The 13,625-nt window shown below is 44.9% G+C and overlaps 1 protein-coding gene across 2 annotated transcripts in view; it reads left to right on the forward strand.

The window, feature by feature from the left end:
• The window catches only part of EPS15L1 (epidermal growth factor receptor pathway substrate 15 like 1), a 297,220-nt gene that overhangs the window by 1,050 nt on the left and 282,545 nt on the right, over positions 1–13,625 (forward strand). The gene's annotated exons all lie outside the window — the stretch shown is intronic.

The raw sequence follows: 13,625 nt of genomic DNA on the forward strand, positions 1-13,625 counted from the left end.
GACTGTGGCATCCTCACCCAGGGGTCCAGCATACACTGGAGCTCACATACCCTCACCCCACCCATGGAGTATGACTGTGGCATCCTCACCCAGGGGTCCAGCATACACTGGAGCTCACATACCCTCACCCCACCCATGGAGTATGACTGTGGCATCCTCACCCAGGGGTCCAGCATACACTGGAGCTCACATACCCTCACCCCACCCATGGAGTATGACTGTGGCATCCTCACCCAGGGGTCCAGCATACACTGGAGCTCACATACCCTCACCCCACCCATGGAGTATGACTGTGGCATCCTCACCCAGGGGTCCAGCATACACTGGAGCTCACATACCCTCACCCCACCCATGGAGCATGACTGTGGCATCCTCACCCAGAGGTCCAGCATACACTGGAGCTCACATACCCTCACCCCACCCATGGAGCATGACTGTGGCACCCTCACCCAGGGGTCCAGCATACACAGAAGCTCACATACCTCCCCACTCCATGGAGCATGACTGTGGCATCCCCACCCAGGGGTCCAACATACACAGGGGCTCACATACCCACCACTCCATGGAGCGTGACTGTAGCATCCCCACTGAGGGGTCCAACATATACTGGGGCTCATAAACACCCCCAAACCCTTTCCTCATGGAGCATGACTGTGGCATCCCCACCCAGGGGTACAACATACACTGGGGCTCACATACCCTACCATTACTTCATAGTGTGACACTTTAGGTGGGCACCACAGCTGTGTTGCCCATCACATGGGGTAGGACCAACCCACGCAGCTCTGACACTGCCATGCCTTAAGTAGTTGAAAGGCTGTTTTTTGTTATTCACGTATTGCTGTGTGGTCCTGTAATATCTATTATACCCTGTTATCAGCTGCAGTATGTATTGTGATAACTAGTCAGAGTCTCCAGTCCTGGGATCCTAAAGAAGCATTGATGTGTGAATGATCTGATTATTATGAAGGACTGATCTGTCAGTGAATTGTGGCATCCTTTACAATGGTGACAGCACTGGAATGAACGGTACTGTGGTGAGCTTACGAAAGGGGCTGCGCACAGTGTCTCAGATGTGAGGACAAATGTCATCTTGACTGGTCAAAGTAACTGCTGTAAATATATATTTACATGGAACCTGTCTGTAGGTAGAAAGTGCCAGTGTTTGGTTCTATTCCAACTGCTCCCCTGATTAAAAATCTAAACTATAAAGTCTGTCTTTCAATTTGAGATATTTTTTTTACTTCATTACAAGTTGGCAGTGCTCACAGATTCTCTGTTCGGGTCTTTAGGCAGCTCTACCTTACCCTGTGAGCCATAAAAATGAGTACAAAACAAAAATGCCCAATATCTCTGGAACTATATGGAAGATTATTAAAAACCAAAATAAAAAAAACAGAATACTCAGAGGAGCAGTAAATAATAAAACTGGCTTCTTTTTGGTGACAGGCTCTGGGAACCTGTCACTTTTTTCTTCCTGAATGTGATATGTCGGAGTGCACCATTCAGACTACATGCACATAGATTTGTACCATACATGAAACAATGTATCATGAAGAAAAATAATAATATATGATAATATTTATTCATTTATATAGCACCATTAATTCCACAGCGCTTTACATACATTGGCAACACTGTCCCCATTGGGGCTCACAATCTAACGTCCCTATCTGTATGTCTTTGGAGTGTGGGAGGAAACTGGAGAACACGGAGGAAACCCACAGAAACACGGGGAGAACATACAAACGCCTTGCAGATGTTGTCCTTTGTGGGATTTGAACCCAAGACCCCAGCGCTGCAAGACTGCACTGCTAACCACTGAGCCACCGTGCTGCCCAAATAAGGCCAAAGTTACTGTGTACTGCTAGCCTTTAGGTTGGGTTGGCACAGATTTTCCACTCCCAGCAGGGCACCTGTGATGTGATTGCGAGGCGCCAATGGGTTATTATGACAGCCAGGGGTCAGTTTATGACCCCTGTGTCTGTCATGACGCTCTTCCTGCGAATGCTGGCTGCGAGTCGGCGTTCATAGGAAATCATGATATCTGCATGACAGAGCAGTGCTGATCCACTGCTCTGTACAGCACAATCGATCAGCTGATCGCAGCTTCAAGTACCCTAAGGGGGCTAGTAAGTACAATAAAAAGTGAAAAAGGTTTTTAAAAATATGAAAAAATGTAAAAAAAACCTACCAAATCATCTCCCTTTTGCTCCTTTGAAAATAAAACAATAAAAAAATACACATTTGGTATTGCTGCCTTCAGAAATGTCTGATCTATCAAAATAACAAATACATTTATGTGATTTTTAAACAGTATAATTGAAAAAAGATGAAAAATTCCAGAATTACATTTTTGTGGGTCGCCGTAACATTGAAAAAAAATGCAATAAGAGGTGATCAAAACCTTGTCTCTACCCCAAAATGCTATCATTAAAAACGCCAGAACAGGACGCAAAAAATAAGCCCTCACTGAGCCCCAGATGCTGAAGTATAAAAACAATGAGTCTAGGAAAATGGCAACAAAAGCAATTTTTTTTTTTCACTACTTCAAAAAACTATAAATGTTTGGTATCTACAAATTTTTTCTGACCTGGGGAATCATATTGCAATGTTAGTTTTACCATATACTAAACATGGTAAATAAAAACAACCAAAAAAACTATTTTGGATTTGTACTTTTTTTTTTTTTTTTTTTTGTGCAATTTCACCGCATTTGAAATAGTTTATACCATTTTCCAGTACACTATATGGTAAAATGAATGGAGGTCATTCATACGTACAACTCCTCCTGTAAAAAACAAACCCTCATATGGCTATATTGACGGGAAAGCCAAAAAGCTATAGCTCTTGGTAGAAGGGGATGAAAAGAAAAGGAAAATGGCCATGATGTGAAGAAGAAGCCTTGTTCTTGAAGTATGTTGAATATTTTAAATTAATTAAAAAAAAAATAAAGGCCATTCAAATTATTTGACTGACTGTCATTTTGGTTGCCATATTTCTATGCTTGGCTTGGTGTTTACCAATAGGTAATTCTACGCTATTTAAGGAAAAGCGAATGGATTTTATTAATGTGGCAGAATCTATTAGGATGCCATTAGATGCAATTGTAAAATGGTTGTTTAACACTAGAAATCCCAGAGAGGGGTCATTTAACATTTCTACCTTTGAAACCCTATAGAGCTCGAAATTCCTAGGACTTCTAGTGTTAAAGGGAACCTGTCAGGTCTAATATGCACCCAGAACCACGAGCAGTTCGGGGTGCATATTGCTAATCCCTGCCTAACTGTCCCTGTATACACTAGCATAGATAAACAGGTCTTTAGAAAAAGTATTTCTAAAGATTGTTTATTATATATATGCTAATGAGGCCAGGGACTAGTCGCAAGGGTGTTACTTCCCTTGCTAGTCGGCCCACATAGCATGTAAGTACACACCTGTGGGCGTACTAACATGCTAATGAATACACAGTGACACTGCACATAACTCACTCTTCATGGCAGCCGGTGGAGGATGGATGCACACTTGGCAATGGGCTTGGGCATCCCTGGATCTTCCAATCATGCACACTAAACTTATGCCGGATGTAAGCTTCCCGGCTTCAGTGAGGTACAGTGCGCATGACCGGAGGTGCTGAGGACTCCGGATTATGTGCAGTGCACATCCATCCTCCACTGGCCGCCATCAAGACTGAGGTATGTGCGCGTCGCTGCACGTTCATTAGCATGTTAGTACACCCCTGTGGGCGTGCTAACATACTAAGGGGGCCAACTAGCCAAGGAAGTAACGCCCTTGTGACTAGTCGCTGGCCTCATTAGCATATAATGATCTTTAGAAGTACTTTTCTAAAGATCTGTTTATGCTAGTGTATACAGGGATGGTAAGGCAGGGATTACTAATATACACCCAGAACTGCTCGTGGTACTGGGTACATATTGGACCTGACAGGTTCCCTTTCAACTCTGCTCATTGATACTGGTGGTAACTTCATTAAATGCCCCCTAAATTTCTTTCCAATCACAGAAGTGTATTTGCACATGCAGCTGTGCTTGGTAATACAAATCCGCCCCATTCACTTGTAGCATAAGATACCCTGGATTTATTTTTTTGATAAGAGGTCCAGGGATCAAACCCCTTCAAATAATTATTTGGTTGCCTATAAGTTAAAGCACCATTCCTTGAGATCCCACGCGTGTGTACTTACCATTCCCGCAGCCTTGTTATACGGGTGCTTGCTTGTCGTCTTCAGACGCGCACTGCGCATGACCAGTACCGCAGGAGTCTTCTGAGCATGCGCAGTGCGCGTCTGAAGCCGACAAGCAAGCACCCGTATAACAAGGCTGCGGGAATGGTAAGTACGCACTTGCGGAATCTCAAGAAGCTGATGGTGACGTCGCTCATGTAAATCCATGGTATCACGCCCACAAGAGCATGATACCACGGAAAGCTGCAAACGCCCACGGGGCGATGTAACGCCCAGGGGACTAGGGAACATGTAAGTAATAAAACATTTTTTTATGAAATCATATTACACAATATTACAACACAGGGATGGGTAGGAAGGGGGGTTTCTAGGCCACACATCACCTTGCTTGTAGGTCAGAACACATATGGGACCTGACAGGTTCCCTTTAAACACATCCAGTTGAGCAAATTATTATTATTCCAAGATCTATTGACTAAAATCAACTTCAAAATGAACTTTGTTCGTGGGTAAAACCCCTTTAAGTTTCCATACGCTTTAGTAGCTGATGGATGAACTATCATTTAGCTGACAGATATCTTTCCCTATATCATCATGCACAAGACGCTTGGTTTGGCCATAACGTTCCTGTGATTGCTATGAGAGAGCCATTGCAAAAATAATCTGTCGTAATAATAATCTGCTATTGAAGATAACAGGTCATTAAATGTTACCAATCGATGCTTATATTTTTCTACTCCTTCTGTTGGAGGCAGTCAGGAGCCACCATACGCATTAGATGTGATGAAATTGGCTCCTTTGGCTGACTTTTTGGGTATAGAGGAAGATTGGTGGTTAGACTTTCTGTGGCTGTATGGAGGGAAGGGGGCTTTTCAAGTCCTCATATGACAACTGAGAAGGGGTGGACTAGAAGAAAGTCCCATTTTGAAAACTGAGCAGGTGACACTGGTTTCTGCTGTGACTGTCAGGCATTGGGTGGGGATGCTATGCTGCCGCGATTATTTCTGAAATGTCTGACTGATGCCTTCTGCACATTCCATGTGTATCTTATACCTTACACTAGTTTGTATATTTACAAAAAAAAAGTCGCTAAATGTGAGAAATATTTCATAGTACACTGGTATATAGTACTGAATAGATTAAATACAAACATATAACAGCAGTAACTAATAATAAAACGTGTATTCTATATGCTAATAGCTGCATTCAAAGTACCAGAGAATGTTGCAAAACTATTTTTTCGTTTCCTGAATAGACAGTTTCATTTATCACCTACCAAAATTACTGTATGTTGACAATTTAGAGTGACCCAGGGCTGAAAAGCAACAGACTAAGCATTATTAGGCTATGTGCGCACGTAGCGTATTTGCATGCAGTTACACTGCGATCTGTACCGCAGCGTAACTGCATGCGTCCTGCGTTCCCAGCATAATCTATGAAGATTATGCAGGAGACGTGCGCACGTGGCGTATTAGAGCGCAGCGCTTCGGCTGCTGCTCGAAGCGCGCGTTCTAAGAAGTGACATGTCACTTATTCTGTGCGCTCTGCCTGCAGCCCCCGCTCTGTCTATGGGAGGGGCTGCAGTCAGAGCGCATGGAATTGGCTTTTTTTTTTCTTTCTGCAGCGATTTGAAGCGCACATGTGCTGTTCAAATCGCTGCAGAAATTTCTGCAGGGACAGAATGCTACGTGCGCACATAGCCTTACACTGTGTTCCAAATTATTATGCAAAAAATATTTTTTCATATTTTCCTAAATTAACATTATGAATTGCAGTCATTGTTATTTTCCAGTCATCTACTATTTGAGTATAATTGAAATGTTTTTGATCAAACTGCCTATGAAAACAGTATATTTTTAACAATAATAAACACATGCATGTTCCAAATTATTATGCACAGCAGAATTTTCAACCTTTTTATCTTTATTTTGAAAAACAAAATGGTCAATTGTGACATTCTAAGCATTATCAGCTTATTATAAAATGAAATCAAACAGTTTTCAAGTCAAAACTTAATTCTAGGTGATGTTACATTTGCACATAGGACCCCTTGTTTGAAAGAAGCTTCTGAACTCTCGTCCATTGAATTTGTCAGTTTTTGGATGGTTTGTGCTTCAATTGTTTTGCATGTGGACAGAATACCCTCCCAGAGCTGTTGCTTAGATGTGAACTGCCTCCCGCCATCATAGACACTCCTTTTGATGATGTTCCAGAGGTTCTCAATAGGGTTGAGGTCAGGGGAAGAAGGTGGCCACACCATAAGTTCGTCCTCTTTTATGCCCATAGCAGCCAGAGATGCAGATGTGTTATTTGCAGCATGAGACGGTGCATTATCATGCATGAAAATGATCTTGCTGCGGAATGCACGGTTCTTCCTCCTGAACCATGGCAGGAAGTGCTGTTTTAGAAACTCCACATATATTATGGAGTTCATCTTTACCCCTTCAGGGATCCTAAAGGGGCCGACAATCTCTCTCCCCATGATTCCAGCCCAAAACATTACTCCATCTCCTCCTTGTTGGCACCTTAGCCGTGTTTTCATGGGGTGTCCATCAACCAGCCATCCTTCACTCCATCCATCTGGACCATCGAGCGTTGCACGGCACTCATCGATGAACAAAACAGTTTGGAAGTCAGTCTTCATGTATCGTTTGGCCTACTGGAGCCGTTTCTGCTTGTGTGCAGTGGCTAAAGGTGGTCGACAGGATGGCTTACGCACAGCTGCAAACCTCTGAGGGACCATGCATCTTGTTGTTCGGGGGACGTTGGAGGCACCAGCAGCTTCAAAAAGGTGTCTGCTGCTATGACAAGGCATTTTAGCGGCTGCTCTTTTAACCTGACGCAATTGCTTGTTGGAAAGAGTCCTCAATTTCTCCTTATCAGCACGCACACGCGTGTGCTGTGAATCAGCTACATACTTCTTGATTGTGCGATGATCACGATGAAGTGTGTTGGCAATGTTGATTGATCCACAATTTGTTGCTTCTCAGCAGCCGACACATCCTTTTTCTTTCCCATTTTGGCAAAAAATGTAGGCTGCTTAATAATGTGGAACAGCCTTCTTAAGTAGTCTTGCCTTTATTTGGACACACCTTCCAAACTAATGTGCACAGGAATCTGCAATTGCTTTCAGTGATATAAAGAGCCCTGACACACATCACCAGCAATGAGTTTACATGACAAACAAAAAATTTCTAACCTAATCACTCCTAAACACTTTTTGCATAATAATTTGGAACATAGTGTATACATACACAGTATTGTGTAAACGTTTTAGGCAGCTGGGGAAAAAGTGATGCAAAGTAAAAATGCCTTCAAAAATATATTCAGAATTTATCAATTTCCAAAATGCAAAGAGTGTGACAAAAAGAACAATTGATATCAAATCAGCATTCATTATGCCCACCCTTTGCCTTCAAAACAGCATCAATTCTTATGTGTAATCCCAGATAGACTAGATGATGCTGCTGGTGCGTAATGGCGGAACTCACTTTCCTTCCTTATGTCCACGTCAGATTGTTGTGACACGCGAGCCCCACAGCCAGTCACCGCCGGTTTCTGTCTTCCCGCCTTCGGACAAAGGAGCAATCAACAGGGAGTGAGCAGCAGCCGCCGCAACGCTCACTTCCTGTTAATTAGTTACAGTGGAACCTTGCTTTACGAGAACAATCCGTTCTGGGACTGTGCTTGTAAAGTTACTTGTCTGGCAAAGCAAAATTTCCCTTAGGAAATAATGCAAGCTCAGACAATTTGTTCCACAACTTGTTAAATGTCCCATCCTGGTCCCCTATTGTGTCATTACACACATGTACAAACACGCACAAACACACATATTATGCTCACCTTACCTTCCGTTCCATTGCCGGCCTCCCGGGTCTTGTAGTCCGTCGGTACAGGATGTGTATCGGGTAACCATCACAACTGATGCCGGAGCTTCCACTGCCAACGCGCTGACATCAAAGGCTCATGCCTTGCCTCTGATTGGTCAGCACGCTGCATTTGAGAAGCGTCTGACAGCGGAAGTTCCTCTATCATCGTGATGGTTACCAGATACACATCCTGTATTTGCAGACTACAAGAACCGGGAGGCCGGTGAGGGAACGGAAGGTAAGGTAAGCATAATGTGTGTGTGTTTGTGTGTGTGTTTTTGTGTGGACTGCAAGAGAGGGTCAGAGCGCTGTGAAAGTACGGAACCGGAAGTGTGTGCGGTGAGTATTTGCTCCTACAGCAAAGATTACTCGTAAACTGAGTTACAAATTTACAGCAAGCTTTGCTCGTGTAGCGAAATACTCGCACACCAAGTTACTCGTAAACCTGCGGATATTCATGCGGCTTACCTGCGGAAGTCCCAGCCTCTATCTCCATAGTGGAGGGCCGGGATTTCCGCAGCTATTTCCGCATGAATAATTAACATGCAGTTACGTGCGGTTGCGGGATATCCTAGCATGTTCCGCAGCCGCACATGTCTGCAGCATGGACACAGCACTCCCCATGTCCTATAGGATAACATGGGGAGTGTCTGTACTTGCTGAAACCTGCGGATTTATCTGGAAAACCCAGAAAATCCGCGGATTTTCCGCAGATAAATCCGGAGGTTAAAGGCTACTTTACACACTGCGACATCACTAGCGATCTCGTTAGCGATCTTCCGAGATCGCACATGTGACTGGCGCTATAAGGCTCTGTGCGCACTGGGAAATGAAATTTCCTTGAGAAAATTCCGCATGCTCTCAAAGGTTACCACACCCGCGGTAAAAAACCGCGGGAAACCGCACCCAAAAACCGCATGCGGTTTGCCGCGGTTTGCTGCGGTTTTACCGCGGTATTATTCGCGGTATTGCCGCGGTTTTGCCGCGTGCGGGTTGGGATGTGCTTTATTGCATTCAATGCAATAAAGCACATTGAAAAAAAAAAAAAAGTCATTTAATTCTGAGATGATAGATAGATAGATACGGTAGATAAATAAAGAGACAGAAGAATAGATAGAGGGATAGATAGAGGACAGATCGCTGTATTTCCCACGGTCGGCAGTGAGTTCACATTACCGGCCGTGGGAAATGACCGGTAATTACCTCTGCTGTCTGCTGCCTGCTGCATTCAGCCTGTGTCTGTGACAGTCGCGGCTGGATGTCAGCAGTGCAGGACGCAGGAGCCGGAGCTGTGGATTATGTCGGAGCTTTGTTTGGGGGGGGTTAATAAAAGGGTGAACAAGGCTTGTTGGTTTTATTTAAAATAAAGGATTTTTCGGTGTCTGTGTATTTTTTCACTTTACTTACGGGTTGATCATGTCAGCTGTCACATAGACGCTGCCATGATCAAGCCTGGAGTTAATGGCGATGATCCCCCATCACCATTAACCCCTTGTTATATTACCCTGACCGCCACTGCTACACGGCGGCAGGAAGAGCCGAGGACACTCCCGGTGCTGCCGCATAATGGATGCGACAGTGCCGGGGCAGCTGCGGCTGATATTCTCGGCTGCGGGAGGGGGAGTGAGGCGGGGGACATTACCCCTGCCCCTCTCCCTCCCCAGCCTGAGAATACCGGGCCGCCACTGTGTGCTTACCTCGGCTGGACGGTGAATATGCAGCGGAGCCCACGTTCTTTTTTTTCTATATTTCCGTTTTCTTTCTATGTGTGTTCTATGTGTCTGTGTCTATGTGTTCTATGTCTGTGATGTCTGTGTGTGTGTGATCTGTGTGTGTTTACTCTCTGCTCCGCTTCCTCTTCCTGTAATGACATCACTTCCTTGCAAAACCGCAAGCAAGTGATGTACATTACCGGAGGTGAACCGCGAAATACCGCAGGGAATAACGCAGGAAAACGCAGTGAACCGCACAGAATTTGCTGCCTGCGTTATTCCCTGCAGGATTTCATGATTAACATTGAGTCAATGGAGTGAAATCCCGCAGCGATGTGCGGAAAAGAAGTGACATGCACTTGTTTTTGCTGCGGGATTCCCGCAGCAAAACATGCAGCTGTCAAATTCCGCCCAGTGCGCACAGGATTTTTTTTCTCCATAGGATTTGCTGGTGATTCACTGCAGAGATGTTATGAACATTTTCTGCAGCGAAACATGCAGCAAATCCGCGAAAAATCCGCTGCAAAATCCGGTAAGTGCGCACATAGCCTAAAAACGACCTCTGTGCGATCTCGGCAGATCGCATATGCGATCTGGCATGTCACATCGCTAACGAGATCGCTAGCAATGTCGCAGCGTGTAAGGCACCCTTTACTCTCCCGTGGGCACATAGCCTAACTCTCTTGGGTGCTAGAGTTTCACAGGAGCCACTGGACTCCTCTTCCACAGAGCTGGTGAATGTTAGGGTCCTTACACTCCTCCACCTTACATTTGAGGAGGCCCCACAGATGCTCAACAGGATTTAGGTCCAGCACCTTTACCCTCAGTTTCTTTAGCAAGAGAATGTCATCTTAGAGATGTGTTTGGGGTCGTTAATCATGTTGGAATACTGCCCTGCGTCCCAGTTTCGGAAGGGAGGGAATCATGCTCTGCGTCAGTATGTCACAGTATATGTTTTCATTCGTGGTTCATGCAAACAATTGTAGCTACCCATAGCTGGCAGCACTCATGCAGCCACAAACATTTACACACACAACCAACACCATGCTTGAATGTAGCAAGACACACTTGTCTTTGTACTCCTCACCTGGTTGCCACTACACACGCTTGACACCATCTGAACCAAATATGTTTATCTTGGTCTCATCATATCACAGCTTTCTCTTGCATCATCTTTAGAAGAGGCTTCCTTTTGGAATAACAGCCATGCAGACCAATTTCATACAGTGTGTGGCGTATGGTCTGAGCACTGACAGGCAGACACCCTTCCACCCCCTTTAACCTCTGCAGCAATGCCAGCAGCATTCATCATAACCTCTGGATATGATGCAGAACAAGTGTTCTCAATCTCTTTGGGCGACAATGGCAAGGCCTGTTCTGAGTGGAACCTGTCTTGTTAAACCGCTGTATGCTCTTGGCCACTGTGCTGCAGCTCAGCTTAAGGGTGTTGAGACATAAATCTCTTCACGACCAATGACGTACTGAAACATCATTGGTCATTTCCCTGCGGTTACCACAGGTTCTGGCGGTGAGCCCGTGGTAATGCCCGCACATTTCTGCTGATCTGATCAGCAGAAATGTGTAGCTAACAGGCGCGGGTGGATCAGAGATCCACCCGTGCCTGTTAATCCCTTAGATTGCGCTTTCAAGTACTGACAGCGCAATTTAAATGGCCGCTGCATAGATCGCGCTGTTCCCCGCGGTCATTGGCATTCCCATGAGGTGATCACGGGGAGCCAATGTGTTGCCATGGTAGCGCGGGGTCAGCTGTTGACCCCTGACGCCACCATAGCAACCTTCCTGTGAGAGCCAACAGAGCGCCAGCGCTCACAGGAAAGCAGCATTTTCACTGATCAGAGTGATGCTGCTCTGATCAGCAGAAATGAACAAGCGATTGTACACTGTAGTGATCAAGTCCCCTAGGGGGACAAGCAAAATAAATAAAAAATGTAAAAAAGGGGTTTTAAAGGTATGAAAAAATAAAAAAAAGAAAAATTCAACTCACCCCTGATAAGCTCCATTGAAAATAAAAGTAAAAAAAAAATTAAAAATACACATATTTGGTATCCCTACTTTCAGAAATGCCCGATCTATCCAAATATAAAATCAATTAATCTGATTGGTACACGGCGTGGTGAGAAAAAAATGCCAAACTCCAAAATTATGTTCTTTGGTCACTGCAAAAATTTAATAACAGGCGATCAAAACGTAGCATCTGCACAGAAATGATATAATTAAAAACTCCAGTTCAAGATGCAAAAATAAGCCGTCATTGAGCCCGAGATCCTGAAAAATGAAAAAGCTAGAGGTCTCGGAAAATGACAAAAGCCCAATTTTTTTTTTTTCGACAAACTTCTGAATATTTCTTAACTTCTTAGATAAAAGTAAAAGTGTACATGTTTGGTGTCTACAAACTCGGACCGAGGTGAGGCATCATCTGGACACATCAGTTTTACCATGTAGTGAACACTGTGAATAAAAGACCCCAAATACTATCGTGCAATTGCACTTTTTTTTGCAATTTATTTTCACCGCACTTGGGTTTTTTCCCCGTTTTACAGTACACTATATGGTAAAACTAATGATTTATTTCAAAAGTACAACTCATCCTGCAAAAAGTAAGCTTTCCTATGACAAAATTGACAAACATAAAAAAGTTATAGCTCTCGCAAGAAGGGGAGCGAAAAACGAAAATGAAAAGAGGAAAATCAGCCTGGGGTGAAGGGGTTAATGGCTGGGTGAGGAGTTATTAGAGGGCACACCAAATTTTACTCGGTTAGGCCGAAGCCACATGGGGCACTAGTGCGATCCTCGCATGACACTCGGCTCTTGCTGGCAGTTCAGCAGAGCCGAGTGTCATGCTAGTGTTCCTGCCACTGAGGTCCGACTTTGCGAGCGGACCTCAGCTGCGGGGGGCGGGCCGGCACTGAGGAGTGGTGGACCAGCGCTGCGGAGGGGCGGGCCGGCACAGAGGAGGGGAGGGAGGGATTTATCTCCCTCTCTCCTCTGTAGCCGGCTATTGTGATTCTCGCTCTGCACGCGCGGTACACCGGTGTACCACGAGTGCAGTGCGATTTTTCTCTCGCCCCATTCACTTGAATGGGTGTGAGAGAAGGAGTCTCGCATAACAATAGCAGTATGCTGCGATTGTTTTCTCAGTCCGATTAGGGCTGAGAAAATAATCGCTCATGTGTGCTGACACACAGGCTAATATTGGTCCGAGTGGAATGCGATGTTTTATCGCACTCCACTCGCACCGTTTTTCTCGCTGTGTGGCTTAGGCCGTATGCTGCGGCTACATGGGCATTAATGCGAGTGAATCGTATGACACACGGCTCCCGCTATGCTACAGTGTAAGCTGAGTGTCATGCGACTGTCATGCCACTGTGATGTGACCCTGCGATTACAGCACAGCCACGGAGGAGGGGGCTGGCGCTGGAGAGGGAGGGATTAATCTCCCCATCTCCTCCATTATCAGCTGATACGATTCTTGATTCTCGCACTGCACTCGCATTACATTGTTGTAATGTAAGTGCAGTGCGATGTTTCTCTCGCACCCATAAACTCTTGTGTGAGTGAACATGAATCGGATTCCACCCGCAGCATGCTGCCATTGTTTTCTCGGTCCAGTCAGGGCTGAGAAAAAATCGCTCATGGGAGCGGGCTCAGAGAGTAACATGGGTCCAGGCGGAATGTGATTTTTTTTTTTTTTTTGATGGCATTCCACTCGCTCCGTTTTTCTCATTCTGTGTGCTTAGCCTTATAGAAGAAACTCACTACTTTACATTGTATCAAAGTGTTAGTAAATAAACGAAATGTTCAACACATTCTTACTTGAAA

The sequence above is a fragment of the Anomaloglossus baeobatrachus genome, chromosome 1, assembly GCF_048569485.1.
Source record: "Anomaloglossus baeobatrachus isolate aAnoBae1 chromosome 1, aAnoBae1.hap1, whole genome shotgun sequence".
Taxonomy (NCBI): Eukaryota; Metazoa; Chordata; class Amphibia; order Anura; family Aromobatidae; genus Anomaloglossus; species Anomaloglossus baeobatrachus.